General features: G+C 45.2%; 1 protein-coding gene across 1 annotated transcript in view; it reads right to left on the minus strand.

The window, feature by feature from the left end:
- ERG (ETS transcription factor ERG) overlaps window positions 1-19,704 on the minus strand; it is a 168,495-nt gene extending 148,791 nt beyond the window's left edge. Inside the window, exon 1 of the mRNA XM_080376638.1 lies at window positions 411-19,704. The gene's annotated coding sequence lies outside the window, so the exon portion shown is untranslated. The remainder of the gene's footprint in view (window positions 1-410) is intronic.
- Window positions 19,705-19,999: the final 295 nt, after the last annotated feature.

A 19,999-nucleotide genomic window follows, 5' to 3' on the forward strand; every position in this document is an offset into this window, starting at 1 on the left:
CGCTCCGCAAGGGGGGATGGGGGGGGGGGGGCGGCAGCGGGAGGGGCCGGGCGGAACTGGAGGTGAGCGGGACCTGCGGGGGGAGGACACGGGGCTACCGGGGGCCCGGCGGGGCTCGGCTCGGCGGGGCTCCGCTCCCCCCGGCGCGGGGAACAAGAGCGTGTTTTAAGGGGCAGAACAAGCGTGCGGTTGTTGCGAGGACCCGACGTGAAGCCAAAGCCTGGCCTCTAACCAGGTGGCAGCGGAGCTCCGGAGGGCAGCGAGATAAATAACGGGATGCGCGGAAATAAAAGGACAGGGGAGGGACAGGGGAACCCGGTTCGGCCGAAACGGGGCTGCGCGCCCCATCGCCCGGCGGTGCTTGGGGGGATAGAGAGGGGGTGCGTCCCCATCGTGGCACCGGCACTCACCTCGCACACGCTCCCGCACTCACACGCACCGCGGGGAAGCCCGGCGGGAGGCGGGCCAGCCGCGCACGCCGGGGACAAGCGGGCGGTGCGCCCCGTCCCGTGCCGTCCCGTGCCGTCCCTCCCGCCCGCGGGCGCGGGGCTTCTTACCGGGGCGCCGCTTCTGCCCGCCGCCGCGCTGCCCCGGCCCGCCCCGGGCACGCCTCGGCCCCCGCCGCACCGCCGGGCAGCGCCCGCCGCTCTCCCGGCGCTTCTCAGCCAGCGGTCAGCGCCGAGAGCCAGCGTGCGAAGCAGAAAACCCAGTAGTCCCTTAATTAAAAATAATTAAAAAAAATATTAAAAAAATAATTAAAAGCGTCTCAGTTTTTAAAGCAGAACTACATAATGTATTAATTGGTTGCTATTAGCATGCAGTTTTATTGAGCATAGCACACAGAAGTCTGATTGTGAGCAAGGAGTGTTTTCAATGAAAGTGGAGTTATTTTAGCTGCAGACATGTTTACATTTCTGTGGTTTAGTCTATAACTTTCTCTTTTTCTTGCTTCAGAATTCTGCTCCATGAAGCAAAGCCCTTAGCTCCCAGACATTCCAAAAAGTCTGCCAAAATGGGGGGGGTGGAGGGGGTAGGGGTGGGGGGGGTGTAAGGAGAAGAAATAAAAAAAAAAACCACACAGAGACCCCCAAGTCTGGGTCAGGCTCAGGGCTGGGTATGGGCAGAGCAAGCATACCCCCTCCTCACTCTCTCTCCAGTTAAAAAGCCTTCAGGGCTCCATTTCCTGCTTTTAAGGAAAAAATAAAGCGGGTCTAGGACTGATTTTAGACACTGCCTAGACCGGGGCTGGTGGGTGCCGAGGACCTTTAACTCTCTCGATGCCAAAGGGTACCCAATAATGCACCGTTCCAGGCAGCCCCAGGCCTCCCCGGCTCAGGGAACAGCCATGGCAGCAAGATGGCTTTTTACCCTCCCGTGCATTTTTGGGTGACTAGGAACCTGAACGTCCCGAGCAACGACCTGGTGCACATCCACCACAAATTAACAGAATGAAGAGACAAAACACCCGGTAAGTGGGACTGAGTACCCTCTGCTGCAGACCTGCCGCAGCAACACCCACCTATGGAGATCTCCTGGCAGGCCCCTGCAGTACCTCCCCGCAGGCCGGGGTGCGGGGCTGGGGACCCCAGCTGCTCGCCCCACCTTCCCCGCAGCCGCTGCCTCCCCTGCTATGGCGAGGCAGCAGCGGTGCTTGTGTGGCTCTCATTGAGTGGGCGTGAAAACAACTCGAGCTTTTTGGGCACGAAATCCACAGCTTAGGAAAATCAAAATGGAGCAGTTTGGTTAAAATTAGGAACACGCACTAGTGAATGAAGCAAGAAGTTAGCGGACAACTCCCCACAAAGCCACCAACTGGAGTTTTCCACTCCAAGGCTTGGTAGGTTATGATATGAATAAACAGAGCGATCAGAATAGAGCGCCCCTGTAGTGAAGGGCTGTCTCTGGGGAGTTAGAGAAATGACAAGGAGAGGTGGCAGGAGAGAGGATGCTGATGCAGGGCCGAGAGCCACCCAGCAGGCGCGGATATGGCTGGGGCGCTCGGCTGGGCTGGATCCCGTGTCCCAAGCCCCCACCGCTGCTCTCAGCAACCTGCCCTGGGGCAGGGGAACCCAGGGGTCTGCAAGCAGCAATGCAAAGCCTGAAGTGAGTGGGGGGAGGAAAAACTTCAGCTGGGTTTCCTGGCCAGGCATTTGGTCAGAGCCTTTCTGCCCCCCAACATTCACCTCCCAACCTCCACACAAGCATTCTTAGGTGTCCCTCACCCCCACCCACCCCTTCTTTTTATTTTACATGCCAGATGACTCCTGTATATTTGGACCTTTTGCTTTTGAAGAAGCCAGAAAGCATTATGATTTCCTAATGCTTAAAAAAGAAAAGAAAACACCTTCCCCCCAAGATGTTTTATATTAATTTAAGTATCGGTTCCTGGTTCATGTCAGCCCCTTTTGCAATGAAATGTCCTGCGTGGGCTGTCACACCTGCTAAATATAATCCTCTCTTTCTTTTGATATTCTGCAAAGGGCCTTTAAAGGTTCACATCCTCCAGTCTGGAGATTTAATTGCTTCATCTCAGATTTTAAAAAGCCTTGTAAATTTCTGAATTTTGTCGATTTCAAAGCAGAAGCAGGGGGATGCGATAGGGATGCGAGGGCAAGCGAGAGGCAATGCCGAGCATGCTGCACCGACACTGCCAGGCCTCATAAAAGCTCCAACCCACCTTCCCGTCCTGCAGCTTCTGCTCTTTGGGGCAGACAGCTTGAGCTGGTTTTATGACTTACCAATGAGTTAAATATGAAAATAGTAGCTTATTTCACTATGGTAAAAGCTCACCAGGGAGGAAATCACAGATTCGGTTTTATAGAAGGTAATGGAGTGAGATTACCCACACTAATGTACTTAACTCTTTAGAGAACATAAATCTAGCTGAGAGACGGCCCCAAAACCAGTTGCTCCCCAAAACACACTGAGGCCAGCAGTGGTTTCATCCTTATCATGTGCCAGTGGCACCAGATTTGCTGGACGGTGCTGTGGTTAGATAGCCCCTGGCTGGGAGGAGCGGGGCAGCTGGATACCCCCAAAGGCAGGCAGGGGCTGAGCTGCCCCTTGCCTGGGGCCAGAAAATGTCTGGTAGGATGGGAGCAGACAGGGCAGGAGGGCTGCAGGACCCCCTGTCATGCATCGCTTTGCCACACGGTACATGCAGCAGCTCTCAGTAACACGTGATGGCCACAAACTGCTCTGTGCAACCAAGTGATCCATATTTCTTATTAACTTGAATGAGGCAGCAGAGAGAGGGACACTGAGCATGCTGCCAGCTTCTTGCTGCACCCTGGAGGATGTGAATGCAGGAACAGTAGCCATGGCAGGGCCCTCAAATCCTCTATTTTCCTTGAGGAGATGCAGCAGAGGCAACGGGGGTCATGCCTGGCTGTCAGTGTGCCCACCCAGCCGTGTCTTTCCTGCATCACCTTCAGATGCAGAGTCCTGTGCAGTCACTCTCAGGCTGAGGGTGCAGGCAGCCCCGCTGCAAACAAGCCACTACCACAGAGGACAGGAGGTGAGCTGGTGGACTTCCTCGTGCAAAGCCGCTCTGCGTTGTCATTTCAAGCTGCAGTAGGGGACCGAGGTTTAAAGCACTGCCCGATAAACCAGTCTTCTGCTGATCCTTTAAATCCTACGTGTATAACCTCAAGTCTTCAGCTGGTGTTTCTGCAGAAGGTAAGTTGTTACTTTTGCGATGGGAGCACAAGGTAGGAAAGGGACAGAGGAAGGGGTCAGCCAGGTGAGATCCTGGAGCATCCTTTGCTGTGCCACCAGCCTGCATGGCTAAGGTGGCATTGAGAAGGCCCCTCTTGCAGCCAGCCCCAGCTCACATTGACCTGCAGCTGTTCTCTGGCAGCCAGTTGCTCTGTCGCAGCACATGTCCTCAAAGCTGGACCAGGTGCCCTGTGTGGGGACAGGATCCTCCCTGCAGACTCATTCCTGGAGCTTCCTTTCAAGAGGAAGGAGGAAACTTGCAGATAGTAGCAGATGAAGAGTGGGCCTTCGAGTGCTGCCTCTTGTTCAGGAGTGTCATGTGGAAAGAAAAAAGTGTTCACATCATTTTCCATCTCTTTAAACACAGTTTTCAAAATACAAGTTTGAAACAAACAATAGTGGTGAACTTGGCAGTGCTACATTAATGGTTGGACTTGATGATCTTAAAGGTCTTTTCCAACCTAAAGGATTCTATGATTCTGTAATCAAAAATACTGAATCTTCACATCTGGAAAAATAATAATAATTAAAAAAAACCCAAACACAACCAGCTCTATTCCCATTTTTCTTTCAGATCAGTGGGCAAATGTATGAAAATACATTTATCATCTAACATGTAGCACAACCTTGAAGTCCCTTACTGGGAGAACATATGCTTCCTCACTGGGGACTGGAGAACTTCAAGGGTGCAAAGCTTACCACAGTTTTAACCTGGCTGCTGCAGGCTCCTGGGAAGGCAATGGCAAGTGCCGTGGGATTTCAAAATTGGACAAGGGATCCACCTAGCCTTCATTTTTCACCAACATGCCTCTGTTTCCATTACTGTTGGGCAAATATCATGTAGTGCTTTGAGATTCATAGAAGTTTGAAGTTTCTGTTTTGAAAAAAAAAAAAAAAAGAAGAAGACAACAGGAGGAATTATCTTTGACCTCCTGCATATATATCAAAAGTGCTTTGTTCAGCAGTGCTTTCAGCCTGTAACGTCTGGGTTGCCTGTACACCAACAGATGAGAGGTGTTTGCTGTGCTTAAAAGCCATCAGGATGGGTTGTGAGCTGCAGAACTGAAAATGTGAAGCATAGAAACTGTGCTCCAGGCAGATCACAAACTCACATGCGTTCAGGCAAGCCAGTTGCCCTCTGTGGACTACAGCTCTAGCACTCATTTATCTTAGAGGTGTTTTAACTCCAGTTCATTAAACAGAACTGAAGAAAGAAGGGTATTAGTGAAAAGTTCCTCACATTAATTATCATAGTTACTACCAATGCAATAGAATATATGAATGATATTTATTTCTTTTGATACTAAAAAAAATGAGTAAAGGGGACGTTATTTTATCTTTTCCACTATGTAACATTTTTGCCTGGCAAAATGCAATTCCAGCATCTGATTTTCTCAGTAAAATCGGAAAGGATTAACATTGCACCTATGAAAATACCATTTAAAATGAACCAGTCTGGCAACTAAAAGGGGACACCTTTATAAATATTACCTCTCACAGGTGTGGATGACATTCATTAATAAAGGTTCTTTTATGTAAAAATTATATTCAAACCAAAAAAGATAGGCAGTTATATAGACACATCCTATTGCCTAGATATGAACATACAACTAGTTTTCAAGAACCAGAATGGATGACGTTTTTGTAGCATTCACGGGGTTTTTTTAGTCACAGACTGGACACCGACAGCATTTTGGCAGTCTCTGAGAAGACCGCTGGAGTTCCTCCTATGTGAGAATCACTTTTATTTAGGGAAGAAAAGATCATTTCTTCTTAAAAGCTCTAAGGCAGCAAAATAAAGGATTTCATTTGGAAAGACAAAGGAACTTACCTGATTAGATATGTGGTTAGGTAAGGCATTTGGATAAATGGACTAATCAACACCAATGGATATTCAGGACTGCTATATCAATTTAAAACAATTCACACTGTTTCCCAAACAACTGGCTAAAAGGGAAGGGAAATTGTTGCTTGTTTGGGTTTTTAATTTTTAGTATTTCTATCTGCTTAAGCAGATAGCTGGGATTAAAAAAACAGACAATAGGTTTGCAGGAAAGGTCAAGGGAACAATTGAGACACTTATGAATTTAAGCAGGGGTTTTATGAGGCCACAAGTAATGATGGAAGAAATTAAAAAATGTCAAAGGTCTGATCTGAGTGATGGGAAAGCTGGGATGCTTGCCTGAATCCCTTCTAAACATTCTGACCGTCCAGAATAAGGCAAACCTGTCAGCTCTTTTCCTTGTATTTTGGCAGTTAAGTCCTGAACTAGATAAAGCTGCAGATCAGTCCACAAGAAAACTGGAATAATGATAAAATATACTCTTCTGTGCAATTTTCCACTGGCAGAATGGAACTTCTGACTCATTCTCAGTTTGGGGTGGGGGGCAGAATTTGTGCCTTTTCTTATTTTATCCAAAGTGTTTGGCCTCCCCTCTCCAAACAGGCATTTTTCTGCATCACAGCTTAGATTCAAGGAATAATAACTCATCCAGTGAATCAACACAGAAATGCTGAGCAGTGCATCTTTGCAAGAACTGTGAAATTCTTCAACCACATGGTGAAAATTAAAAATAAGAAAGCTAGAAGTTGAAGCATTTTCAAAAACAGAAAGACAAAGTTAGGGTAGGTGACAAAATGTCATAATTTCTGAAGTATGCATTTATTTACCAGTGAAGAATTCAGCCAGCATATAGAAATGACTTGGGTCAGAATGGGTGCTTTAATATAAAAGGTTGCAGATAAAAAACACATGAAGACAAGTCCAACAAAAAGCAAAATTCTTACACTGTTCAACAGAGAACAATTAATAAATTCAAATACCATGAAGTTACTTGCTTATTATTTACTAATGTCCTTAAATTTTTGCATTTACTTGGTGTATAGTGATCTCTGAGGTGGCCATAGCCTAACACAAATGTAACTAAATAGAGAATCAATATCCAGAGAAGTAGAATTTTTGTAGGATTTAAATTTGTGAACTATCTTGTCTCTCTTCTTTATATTATTCTGCTCATCTATTTTCTGCATTTGTCATGGTACCAGGGAAAAACTAAATTTTGCCTGCAGGTCTATGGAATCAGTCCTATGTTCTTATACAAGTGCCTATACAGCGTTACCTATGGCTTTGGCTAGCAGACCTGCATACATACATGTCTCTAAGAAATGTGATTTTAGCATACAGGTTTAGGTCTTCCTCTATACCTATCTCTTTACAGCTAACTCCATATATAATAATGTCATCTTACACACCCCTCTTTTTTTTAGGTAATTCAGTACAAGTTTTTGGCAGCATGTCTTCATTGGTTGTCTCATAAAACACTGTAATATCTGAAATTAAAGTCAGAGGCAGAAGAACAGCCTCCCCCAGAATGTGAAGCTACAACAATCAGTGATACACAAATAGGAGATACTTGATTTTCCACAGCTACAATTCTATGTGCACATATGCATGCATGGACACACACACGTTTCTTTTCACACTTACCTTGTGGCAGTGGTGCAAACAAGTTACATATATGCCCTAGAAATGGCATATATGTAGGCTGCAGGCAGGTCAGGGCTCACTGCTGAATTGCTGGGCACCGACGACGCAGGTGCCTCGCAAAAGGCTCCCTCTCTGCTGGCTGGAGAGGAAGGGAGAGGCTGCTGCAGAAGGTGACTCAGCTCTGGATGTGACACTGAATCACCCTCTGGATGAGCTGCAGTGAAGGGAGAGACCCACCCCCAACTTCCAGCTACTAAAGTAGACGATGGCAACTGCTGTAGCTGTAGCACTCGGTGATGTAGGTGACCTGTGGTGGGTGGGGACGGGGATGCCATGGCAGGTGCTTCTCAGAGAGCATCATGATTGAGGCCCCCGTTACTGGCTGGTTGGTGGCACATGCCCTGTATGTCCCACCACTAAATTTCTCAGTCATGTTCAGCACGAACAATTTATGTTTCACATTTCTTTGAGACGTGATCTTCTGAAGTAATGAAAAAGGAAGACCATGTTTAATTCAGGACAGCCATTTGGACTGGATTAAGTGAAGTCTATTTGTGCTGTCACAGATGAAAAAAATGACACGCCAGAGCCCCTTCATTTTTTGACTTACGGCCTCAGAAAACTTTGGATTATCCCACAAAGGGACAGGCTTTCCTTGATTTTGTGTCTGAGCCCTTGAATTAACTGGAGAACACTGAACGATGCTTGTAGGTCAAGAGAAGACCAGGCTCATATGCACTGTTCATTGCAAAAAAGCAAACTATTTAAAAGCATTTCTCACTCATGCTTCTGACACTGTGGTTTTAGAGCAAAATATGAGGATAGGTTCTTCAGACCAAGAACTGATTTATTTTGTCAAACTACACACGTAGCATAGGTGTACTGGACATAATGATCTGTCATAATGTGTCTCCTGAAAGATGATGGTTTCCCAGGGCAATGATGGTTTTGCATGAAGGCTGAAGAAAGCCTTTGCTGCTCACCTTACACATACATATTCGGTGACACTCCTGAGCCGAATGAAGATCAGGACAAGGCCCTCCACATTCTTGAAAATACTAAGAGGAATGTCCAGAAATGTGCAACAGATGATAGCAAGACAGCAACACAAAACAACTGTAAGAAATTCTATGGTCTTTACTACCATTCATCAGAATAGATTATCGTAATTGGTCCCATCTGGCTTTAAGATTTATGAAATTGATACAGTCAAGGATAGACACTCTGTAAAAAAGCTGTTACGGATGTGAGGCTTGCAAACACTCACCTTAGCCCCTGTGTCAAAATTCTAACCTGATTTACAACTCAGAAAATCCCTATTTTAGTGAAATGAGTCCTTACCATGTGAGCAGCGGCAAACATCACACCACTACCGTCTTGAAATTAAAAGGAAAAACTGAGGGAAGATTGCTAACAGGGAGTCAGGCAGTCAGATTCAGCAGCAGCAGCAGTTTATAGCTGCCTGGGGTGTCTCTGCCATAGCAGCTGCCTTTGCACATCAGTCTGTTTCACTGTACAACCATACTGTGGGGATCAGGAGGTACCCATTGCCCCATCCTGCATCCTTACGGAAGTTCACTGCTGAGCTTCTTTATTCCCTTTCCCCAAACATGGTACTACCATTTCGCTTTATTTCTGCAAAGCTCTTTGAAACAGAAGGATGGAAACCACTTCCCATGGTCATTTTAAATATCAGACACATGAGAAAAAATATTTTTATTTGACTTAAAATGTAATTAACAAAGTTTGACAGTGATCAAATTATTGCACTGACTGCTGTCATCATTTAAATTGTCACAAGAAGCTTCATTTTGAACAGGTAGCTTTTTGGTTTAGTTTCCCTTTGCACATATGAGAAAGTATTTGTACAATTATTTCAAACATTTCAAGCATTTCATATTTTAGCGTAATGAAAAAATGGGCCAATGTATTGAAAAGTTTGCTAAAGTAGGAGGATGGTTTTTTTAATGAAAAGAACAGTTGGTTCTGCAGAAGCATGGGAATTTTTAGCAAGCACTGCATGCTTCCCTTCAGAAAGGAGTGAAAATGTTCCTGTTTTTCCAACCAATCTGCCATTTATATGAAAAGCAGGCAGAAGGACATGTTTTCAATGGGACAATAGCCATTTTCTTGAAAGCAAAAGGAAACCTTAAGGTGTGGTGTTACAACAGTATAGATGAGAAGATAAGTTGTTTTTTTTTAAAAAAAAAAAAAGAATGCAAAACTTAAAAAAATAGTGGGGGAAAATTTGCACAACTCTGTTTCTTGACTAAAACAAGAGACTTTTCTGCTTTGAGTAGAAATAGACATTGCAGTGTATGCAAACTGCAGCAAATCCCAGGACAAGGTGGTAGAAATGCCAGGCAGAGAAAGCCTAGCTTTTTCGCTTATATCGCACAAAACCATCTTTCTGTGGGAATGATCCCTCTCTGATCTTTTTCATTTTCTTGACACAGAAATAAAATAGCTTAGAGTCAAATAAAAAGCTGGGAACAGAATAAGCAATCTAAAACTATATCACACCAGATAAAATTCCCTGGAATTATCTGTGAATTCATTGAAACTGTATTTTATTTTTTTTGTTCAAGACAACCGCTTTGTTGAGGAGGTAATGTATAGATTAAGACAGTACACTTAAACTCCAAAGCCCCCTTGGAGAGTTCTTTCTGGTATAAATCTGCTATCCTTTAACTTGGATTATAAACAATCTACATGATACGCACCTGGTTCTGGCAGGGTCTATATTATTTCACTCCCAAAAGCAGCTTTATAAAGAGAACACACTGCATTTCAACAGCAATATAAATAATGTTGCAGTTGGGGATCTCTTGCGCCGCTTTCATTTTTCTTTCTTTCCTTTTCATCTGAACTGAACCACACCTCTCTAAAAATACTCACTTTCTTAATGAAAACCATATTTTTGGGCATTTTTTCCCCCCGCGTGTGCATGACCTGTTGAAATGCCTGCACAATCTTTAATGTCAGATTCAGACGACACATGTCTTATGAAAGTCTGGGACCCAGCTCTCGGCAGGGCCTCCCAGATCTGTCCCACGTCTTTATGAGAAAGAGGGACAAAACCTTCTGGTTTTGGCATTTTATATTGGAGTCTGCTTTAAGCTAGGCAAAAAAAAAAAAAAAAAAAAAGAAAAAAAAAGAAAAAAATAGCAACGTAGAGTCTAGACAGAAGAGATTGGGTTGAAATCTGGAAGCTATTCAGTGAGGCTACGGCACATGGCAGCTTGACTGCAGCAAGAGATCACATTACGCTGCCTAATTACACATGAAAAATGTACACATCACTTTTCTTAAATGCTTGGAAAAATAGATGTTCAGATGGCAATTGCAAACTAGTAACTGAGCCAGTTGTACATAGTTGGAACGCTTCACAAATGGCATTTCAAAAGCCTGCATTTTTTTTACAATGTAATTATTTTGTGTGTGTGTGTGTTCATAAAACAACTCCTAAAAAAGGTATTCTAAATTTAGCAGGCGGTTGCACTGCAGGAGCATGGAAGGTGAAAATCCAGCATGTAAGTAAGAAGAACGAGGGCCTAATCCTGACTCCTCGTGAGCCAAAAGGCAAATTTAACCAGGCTTCCTTGGGAGCGCGGTTTGGTCTGCAGGCTCACCTGCTTGACTTTACTTACGCGGCCCCAATTGTTTACATGTTTGCTGTAAGCAAATGGTGCGATTTGTGTCTTCAGTGGGAGCTGCCCATGGGAGTAAAGATAAGCAAAGGCCTGAGTGTTTGCAGTACCTATGGCCCTGGGATTGTGTGTTTATATTCTCATGCCTATGAAATGTTTAGAAGAGAAGTTTCTCAGTTCGCGTGGACAAGGAGCTAAAAAACCCCTCAACCTCATTTACTGCATTGTTTGAGCATGAAGCTCTCCTGTCATCGTCATCACCTCCTCCTGACCTCCTCTCCCCAGGCTCCATTAATGGGTCCTTTTCTGCCTCACTCCTGCGATGCGCTCGCCACCATCAGTGGTGAGCTGAAACAGTTCAGAGATAAGTTTGACAGTGTTATTCTTTTTTTTCAGTCGGCTTGAATGACATCTTCTCTTCTTTCCAGCTTAAACACAAATGTTCGAAGATGACAGCTCCAAGGGAAAAAAACAGTTTTCCAAGATATTTCCAAAGATTTGCTATTTCAGCTTTGGTGCTAACGAGATGTATAGAAGGGGATTTGCAGGGAAAAATGTTGTTGGTATGTCTGTCTGCCTCCCAGACTTTGCTTTTCCTAGAAGACTCCTCAGAGTGAGTTCCTCCAACAGCAAAAGAGCCCAATTCTGCACTCTGGGCAGTGGTTGGTGCCACCCTGGGTGAGCACAGAGGGAAAAGCAACCCCCAAAGCCCACTCTGGTAACAAGGCTGTCCACGTGACTGCTCCCTCCAAGTGCCGCTGAGTCCTTCATTTCTGGAGCCAGCGGCCAGTCAGACCTTGGCTGAACTGCTAATCCTGCCAGACAAAGAGGAAAGAACATCTTGTAAAGTTTTGTTGCTGCTGTTGTTATTAAAACGGACTAAGCACGGAGCAACTGGCCAAGCTATCTGGCAAAAGTGACCTGCAGAACAGTCTTTTAGAACAAAAATGATCCTATCTGGATATGGGAGGAAGCTTCCCCAGTTTAGGCGGATGAACTGCACTAAACTGGCTGGTTTCAGTCAGAAAACGGCTCGTTGTGCTGATTATTTTACCACCATACTCCACAGGACCTTCCTCAGCTTTTGCCTTTTATGGCATGGCTGCAAAAAAAAAAAAGGTGCTTTGCTGCTTGCATAGCCTGTGCCTGCTGGAATCCTGCATGAGAAATACCGGTCACACAAGAATTAAAAAGATGCCCAAACACTGTGGACAGAATATGATTTTGAGACCGCTCTGCTCTTGCCAGGGGGACCTATCCTGCTTTGTCTGGTGGGAGGGAAGGACAGGGGCTCTGCAGCACCCACCTGGGGTGGGCAGGGCAGGAAACCCTCCCTGGGGAGCGGGCTGGGGCTGCCTGGGACAACAGGGGCCACAACCACATTAAGGCACGTGCTATTCCCCTTTTGAACAGGCAGGAACGAACCATTGTGGGCATGGGCTTCCTTCCCGGCTTAGCCTCTGCAGCGGTCTAGAGCGGGCGGACAGACCCGGGCTTGGGTGCTGAGCAAGCGGCTCAGCCCCCGCTCCACCACGTATCTCTCCACTGGGTATTTTGTGTGCCACTGTGGTCGGAGGCAGCAGCAACAAACTCTGAAAGTCCTTCAGCAAAGTAAGGCCTCATCTTCCAGAAGGGTCAGGCTTGCGTGTAATTTACGAGAGTTGTGGTAGCCCTGCTACCCTCTCGCTGTTTGTGGTGAATTTTAAATAAAGTATTTTCTCTTCTGCTCGCATTCGGAAAGGTTACTGGTAAAGGAGGAGGAATGATCGCAGGAAACAAATCACTTCCTTTGGTCATTCCTCTCACCACAGTCATGCTATTTTTAACAGATCTTAATAAAAAATTATACAACCTTGTCTTTTCTGGAATATGTTTTATTGAACAAGTACAAAATAAACCAAGACAGGAAAAACGCACCATTTGGAGTAGCTCTTTTTGTTGCAGCTGATTTAGCAAAACAAGCCACAGGGGAATGCAAATGGCTTTCTAGAAGTGCTTCCTGCAGCCATCTCTCCATGTGGAAGAGAGGAATATTTCAAGTTAACCAGCTGCATCACTTCATACAATAGTAAATTATTCCAAGTGCTTTGGTCACCAAAAATACACTGTCGCTGAGGTTATTCCCATTATCAGTGTTATTTGTTTAATTTTTTGCTGCAGCCAACTTTAAACAGCGCCTTTTCAAAATGTTGTCAAACCCATGGTTGTGTGTTTAGCAGAAAGGGCTAAAACCGACCCATCAGATTTGGGCACATCAGGGCCCTTCCTGGCAGGGTCAGCTGGGACAAGAATTTGACAGAGGGAAATTCTTTCCACAAATATTTTTCAAGGTTCCAGATCTCTTGCAATTGTTTACCACCTTACTCACCATCTAGAAATAATTAATGCATTTGGAAATCTTATAAGCAAGTGTGAAAAATCTCTCTTGCAGCTTGCAACAAACAAACATATTGCAGCTGTTTCTGTTCCGGTGGCAATAGGTGAGGCTGATGATTAGATGGTCTTAATATGACTGTAAGCTTTCTGTACACTCAGATGTCTTTCACCATCACTGCGTTAGCACCATTTGTTATCAGCCACTACTGACTTCATTAGGGCCAACATAGGGCCCCACACATACAAAGAATGAATTTTATACTGACAGATTATGTATAAATGGAGATGAGATCAGAATTGCAAACAAACATAAATTTGGGCCCTGACCATTCAAAAGATTTACACGCCTAACTCAAAATTATTTCAATGGGGATTAGGTGCCTAAAGACCTCAATGGAGCTCTTCTGCATCAGAAGTGAGACTACAAGGTAGCTTTATAATAGGCAAAGTATTACTGTTTACCATGAACAAATATCTTTGCCCCAAGAAAGAAGATGTCCTTTGGACTGTTGCTCTCCCCATCCACAAAATTTTTCTCTCTGTTTGCGAAAGCACACTTCAGTGGATCTACCTCTCCTAAGATGTACAAGGGGAACATCTCAGGAGAATGGACTCAGGCACTCCTCCACAGAAGAGCAAGGGGAGTTTCAACATGGGAGTTTAGTTTGGAAGAATCTTGTTATAGGTTTGGGGAAAAGGGCAGGGAATTTTACGTATGCCATCACTACCAATAAGGGTGAAAATATTCATTATGATGGTGGCTTAAGTACTAAAGGCACTTGCCCTACTCATCTTGTTTAGGCTTCAAAAAAGTCATCTGTCAACAAGTTTATCTGCTGTTGGTCTGGATCAGACATAATTTAGAAGCAAAGGACTCTATATTCCTTGAGATCCACTGGCATAGGTCTTAATGTACCACAGTGACATCAATGACATTTTTAAAAGTCATTGCAATAGTTATTAAAGATGCCGACCATGCCCCAATATCCTCTGAAGCCTGGCAAGTGTTCAGCTGGGGAAGAGTCTAGACCCAGCACTCAGCCTGTGCATTGCAGTTGGCATCTGGCTTTGTAGCTGAAGCAAAGCCACTGAAACAAACACCAGCAAAGAAGACCTAAAAATGGCCAAATCCTGTCTGGAAGTTGACGCTGGTTCTACTAACTCTACAACCTGTTACATTCCTAATGCCTTAAGACAGGTATTTTTTAAAAAATTGAGAGATTTTAGACAAATATCACTGATAATAGAATTACTTCAGAGATATAGATTTCCTGATAACAAAAACACTTAGAACAACTTACTCTCACATGTCTCTGAAGAGGTACCCCAGAAATCTCACCATGATACCTGAATGTCTTTCAGCCATGGGTAACAAATGTCAGGTAGAAGCGATCCCATATTTCTCTCCCTGGGAGAATCATGTGTCTTGTGGCTTTTACTGGTTAGGACTCATTACTTCTTTTTTACAGGATCAGAGGATAGAGGCAGCTTAGATACCCCACCATGTATTTTGTCCAGAATGCTGTTTCATTGCTCCTCTTTCCTACAGACTGCCATAGATCACTCCAGGAGATCTGTATCTGAATGTGAATCAGGTTCTTCCCCCTTCAGAGCTTCTTGCAATTTACAGTGACTTCAAGAAAAAACAAGGCTTGGTTTATTAGCACATTAAGCTTTCATTATCATCCTTGTTGCTTTCAGGTCACATTCTTGGAGGGTTACTCCTTCCATGGACCAACTCATGGTTGGTCCAACATTTGTGAGAATAGCTAAGCAGACAGCTGCTCTGGACCTGGCACATCAGATGCTGCAGATATCATTAACACACAACTCCATGGTCCCAGTGACCATGTAATAAGGGAGTTTCCCTAGAGGCAAGTACCACTGAGCTATGGGTGTCAAGCTATAGGCAAGAACTGCCAGGCTGTGCTACAATCCAGGCGCAGCAGCATGCTCCAGTTTCATTAACAAACCATTTGTAGCTCTGAGGATACTGTAAAGATGCCAGTGTCACTTGGTAAGGGCTCTTCCCCCTCAAAATCCCAGTTCTTTCTGTGATTTGGATCTGTAAACAGGGATCCTGCACTGGTGATCACTGGTTCCCTGAAGCAGTGCCTACACACTATAAGATCCTGGATCTGAGGTAAGCACCATGGATTAATCTTGAAGGAAATCCTGTAGGTCTTGAAATAAAAAGCTCCTGTAGGAAGACTTCCCTGAAATATGAGATGCAGTTAGGCATTAATGGTAAGGGGCCCAACATCTGCTTGGAGAGACCCATCCAAAAAATAAGGAAGTACTTGAATCCAGATGATCCCAAGGTCATATTCGGTTCAGAGTTTTATTCCAGTTTTCTCTTTCTAGCTTAATAATAGCAATAGAACTCTGATTTGAAAGATCAGGAGGTAGCAAGGAGGAATGACTGCCAGGGAGCAGCAAGAGTGAGCCTGCTCCATGCAGAGGGAATGACACAGGAGCTGAGGGCAACCCAAGTAGCAGCTGCAACTCACCAGTGGAGTGCTGTCCCGTGTCATCTGAACATGGCAGGCAGAGCCTTATAACAGGGCCTATCAACACACCCCAAGAAGGCGAGTAACAAACAAGGTTCAGGGTTCACCCAAGAAATAAATCAAGAGCAGCAGGAGATGGGGCTGAAGGCCAGGCTATACCTGCACAGTAGATCAGGCAAGGAGCAAGTGCCCAGGCTGAGCTTAAATGGAGCTCCTGGCCAATGGACAGAGGGTACATCAGTTCCAGTGATGGACTGAGAGTGGTTTGGGCAATCAAGGTCTCTTTGCTAATAGGGTCCTGACACTGACCTAACTGCAGACCTAAAAAAAAGAAAAAATCCTACAGAAGAAATAACACCATATGGAGATTCAAGAAAGAAGCAGAAAGGAAAGGTGGCAAATGTTTTGACAGAAAAACTGGTTTAATCTCCAACTGTTAATTAAGGAGACCTGCCGATTAAGAAGTGAGCACTACCTTTGCAAAGCACAAAGAGTTAGAGCATATGTACGTACGGACAGCTCAGAGAGCTGTACTGCACGTGGCACACAGCCCTCTGAAGCCAGTGAGAGTATCATCCGTCAAAGGAAGAGCAGCAGCAACCCATTTGGCTGGGAAAGCTTCCTGCTGCTAGTGAAGTTAAAAGAAAGTTCAGTGCTTGAGGTGATTGGCATTTTTGCATGACAGAAAACCTCACTTAAATATTTGCAAGCCATCGACACCAAAATTTCTCATAAGAAAATCCTTTTTTTTCACTAATGCCACTGCATTGTGCAATTTCTTGCACTTGCTCTGCAATTTCCCACCCAGCCCAGAGGAGTACTGGTTGCACAGTGCCTGGTTGCCCAGGTGGGCAGGGGACACCCCTGATCAAATTGCTGCCCCACCATTCTTCCAGCTTCAGAATGGGGAAAATCTTTTGATAACATTTACTGGAACTGGAGGGCTTTTGCTACCTCTTTCTGTTTGGGATATCACAGGAGGGCTCCACACCTCACAGATGGAGCCCTAACAGGATACAGCAAAGGTAAACAGACAGAAAAATGAGGAATAGCTTATTTAGCTGAAACAGAAGAAGAACTGTGGGCCAGGAGGAAAGATCACACAATCTGGAATACAGCCAGGACACCAAAGGTAGTCCTTTAAAATTTGAAGGGGTAGGGGAGTTTGGTGGGGAACAGCTATAGGAGCTTTACTGATTACAGTCAGGAGCTATCAACACACTCAGTATCCCTGTGTCCTCGCTTGTCTTCTTCTGTTTTCAGCCTGTCCTTCTGGGTACCTTTCTGCACAACCTATGGCACCTCTGCAGCCAGAGAATAGAAAGAGTGTGGACCTCTGAATCGCTGTGACACACTTCCTAAAATACATAGATGCCAGCAGGATGACATTTTGTGCATCCACTGTGAAAGGTGACAGCACTGAAGGGTAAGACAGTAAGGCAGGCTGGGGGCTGAACACAAACAGGGTCTTTCTCTGAGCATCCTTTCCAAAAGCTCCAAATGAATAGACCCTGAAGGAACATACAATTTCCCGCTGGCAGTAGCTACTTATGAAAGCCTAATACATTTAATTCTGGAAGGAGGTGTCCTGGGGTTCAATAAAATCAAAAAAAAAGCACCCCACCTCAAAATCATAGTTCTGTGATATATAGAAAACTGTGGAAATGCTGTTAAAAAATGTCACTGTATTAAGTTGTGCGGCTTGGTTTCCTTCTGACTTCTGTGTTCTTTTGTCACAATGTAAAGTAAGGAAAAGAATGTTTCTCAAACCAGTATTATGCTGACATTCAACAATTCAGAGTATATGTCCTTGGAATTTTTATAAAGTGCAATTTTAAAATATTATTTTTCCAAAATACTGCCCAAAGGAACCATTCTGGCTGATCAAACAGCCCTTGTAACTGCTTTAAATGCTCACGCAGCATTTCTCCAAATACGGCCTTGTATGAAACAAAACACCACAGGGGCACCGTGAAACACCAGTTAGCACCTTTATAAAACTCTGCTTCTGAGATTAACTATGCTACAGCCCTGGCAGATCACAGAATTGTAAGTCTTGTATGAGCACAGAGTGGAACTGTGTTAATTTGTCTCAGAGGATGCAATTGCAATAGTCCTTTCTCGTCTTCAGAGACATCCAGCTTGGAGCACTGAGACAGCGCACGCTGGGAGACATTTTACGGGAACATGCTTTTGCAGGGGGGTGCTCTCTCGCGCACACAGCTTGTTTTATGCCCTTCAGATTGCACCAGTCTGTCTGAGGAAGGAAAGGCGAAGTCTACACTCAAATTTGCTCTGTGGGTCCAAGCGATGTTTCATCCCTGTGTCTCCTTGGGTCTTTGGCATTGCAAGACGTCTTTGCATGTTTGGGAAGAGACAAGGCAAACAGAAAAGGGCTGAAAAACAATCAGTGCTGCTTCCTTCCTTTCTTGTGTTTTGGGTGTTTGGGGTTTTTTTGCCAGCTATGCAATATTCTTTCAGAGGAATCTGCAAGCCATCAAATGCATCAGAGCCCAGGCTGCATTTGCTAGAAGCTGTTCAGCGGGAGCCCACTTTCCAGCTGGGAGTGTGATCCCATTTCAGTGCCAGACATGCAGAAAACTGCTGCTCCTCTTGTGCCTTGCCGGGCAGGTTAGCACAACGCTTGGACTAATCCAGCAGTTCGAGGCAGTCAAAAGTAGTGATCCTATTCCCAGACCTGCTCTGGACTGGAGCCTCAACACCATCTTGGGATGCACCCTTCTTTTAGTCTTAAAAGCAGGACAGGCGGGTTTTGGTGGAGCATGCGTGCAGTGGTTGGCCTGCTGCTTGGTGGTGACAGCCTGAGCTGGTCACATCACCTTTAGCTCCAGATTTCTCGTATTTCCCATGATGTATGTGTCGAGTCCCCTGGCACAGAGGTGGTCACAATCCAGCAGCGAGGTACCAAGAGAGTGTGTGAAGGCTGAGGCAAAACAAACAGCTGACCCCAATTTTCATAGTCCAAAGAACATATCTTAACCCTTGAAGCATTTTTCTTCTGGAGAACAAAAATCTTTGTCTTACCCCATCCTCCTCTTTTTACCTTTACAGTCCCTCATCTTTGCAGGCTTTTGGAATTTTTAGTTTAGAAAGGATTTACAGAGTAACTCCTGCCATTAGTAAATAACACAAAAGCTGATAAACTGTTAAAAAAACAAGGAGGCCTTGCCAAGAGACTTAGACGAGACATTTGTATTGGGGAAACCCTCTGAGCAGTGCAGTCCACATGCACACTTAATCATGCAGAGAAACATTTACTGTAGGATATATTTTTAGGCAATTTTTCAAGTGGCAAATTTCCACTGGGGTACAGCACTTGTCCTGCCATAATTAACTGTACAGAAAATATTAGTCTAGAGCTGGCCTGCCCGATGGCGGAGGGAACGCATTACACCCAAGTTCAAGAGAGGAGCAGGGTCTCTCGCTGTGTGGCCTAGTGAAGACTAAGTGCATTATACACATATTTGGCCATCACCACCAAGAAAGGCCACGAGCTTCCCTTGCAGGGTCTGCTTGGTCCTGGAGCTGAATAGCTTTCAGCTGTGCAGGATGTTGTCTGGCTGCTCCAAGAGATGAAATAAAGATGTCAGAGTCAATTGCTGGAGAAGGAAGGTTGGATTTAAAAGGGGATTAATGTGACAGACAGGGATCTGAAGAGTGGTGGAAAACCCTGCAGGCCCCACAGCTCCTGTCAAGCGGGTGCCTGCCAAGTCACACCGATCTGCAGCGTGACACGTCTCCCATCTTGGATCTCGTGGCCCCACCAGTAACTCATGTGCTCCCGCGGCTCTGGCTGGCAGCTGCGTCTTCCTGCATGGCCTCTAGCTTCTCCTTTTTCTTTAAGTGTTTACAGGCTTTAAGAACAAAACCAAGGGGCAGGACTGACAGGGGGGTTGCTGAGGTTAAGTCCCCTCTGACACATCAGCCCTGTCCCTCTGACTGCACCCTCTCCCCTCGTTTTGTGGCAGGGGTGTCCGAGTGTGCCGAAAGGACAGCACCAGTCCCTGGCTTGGATACAGGACAGCCTTAAAGCACGTGCTCTGAGCCAACAGGGATGGATGTACCAGCATGTACAGTTAAGCATGTACCAGAGGGCTTTGCTGAGAGGAGTCTTACAGAACAGAATGGTAAGTCATCCACGGTAAAGTTGTTGGTGTTTTGTTGCATTTTTTTTTAACAGGGGAATATTGTTGGCTTGGAAAGATCCTTCCCTGACACCTTCAAGACAGGGAAGTTGG

The sequence above is a fragment of the Falco punctatus genome (genome assembly GCF_963210335.1).
Source record: "Falco punctatus genome assembly, chromosome: 2".
Lineage (NCBI taxonomy): Eukaryota > Metazoa > Chordata > Aves > Falconiformes > Falconidae > Falco > Falco punctatus.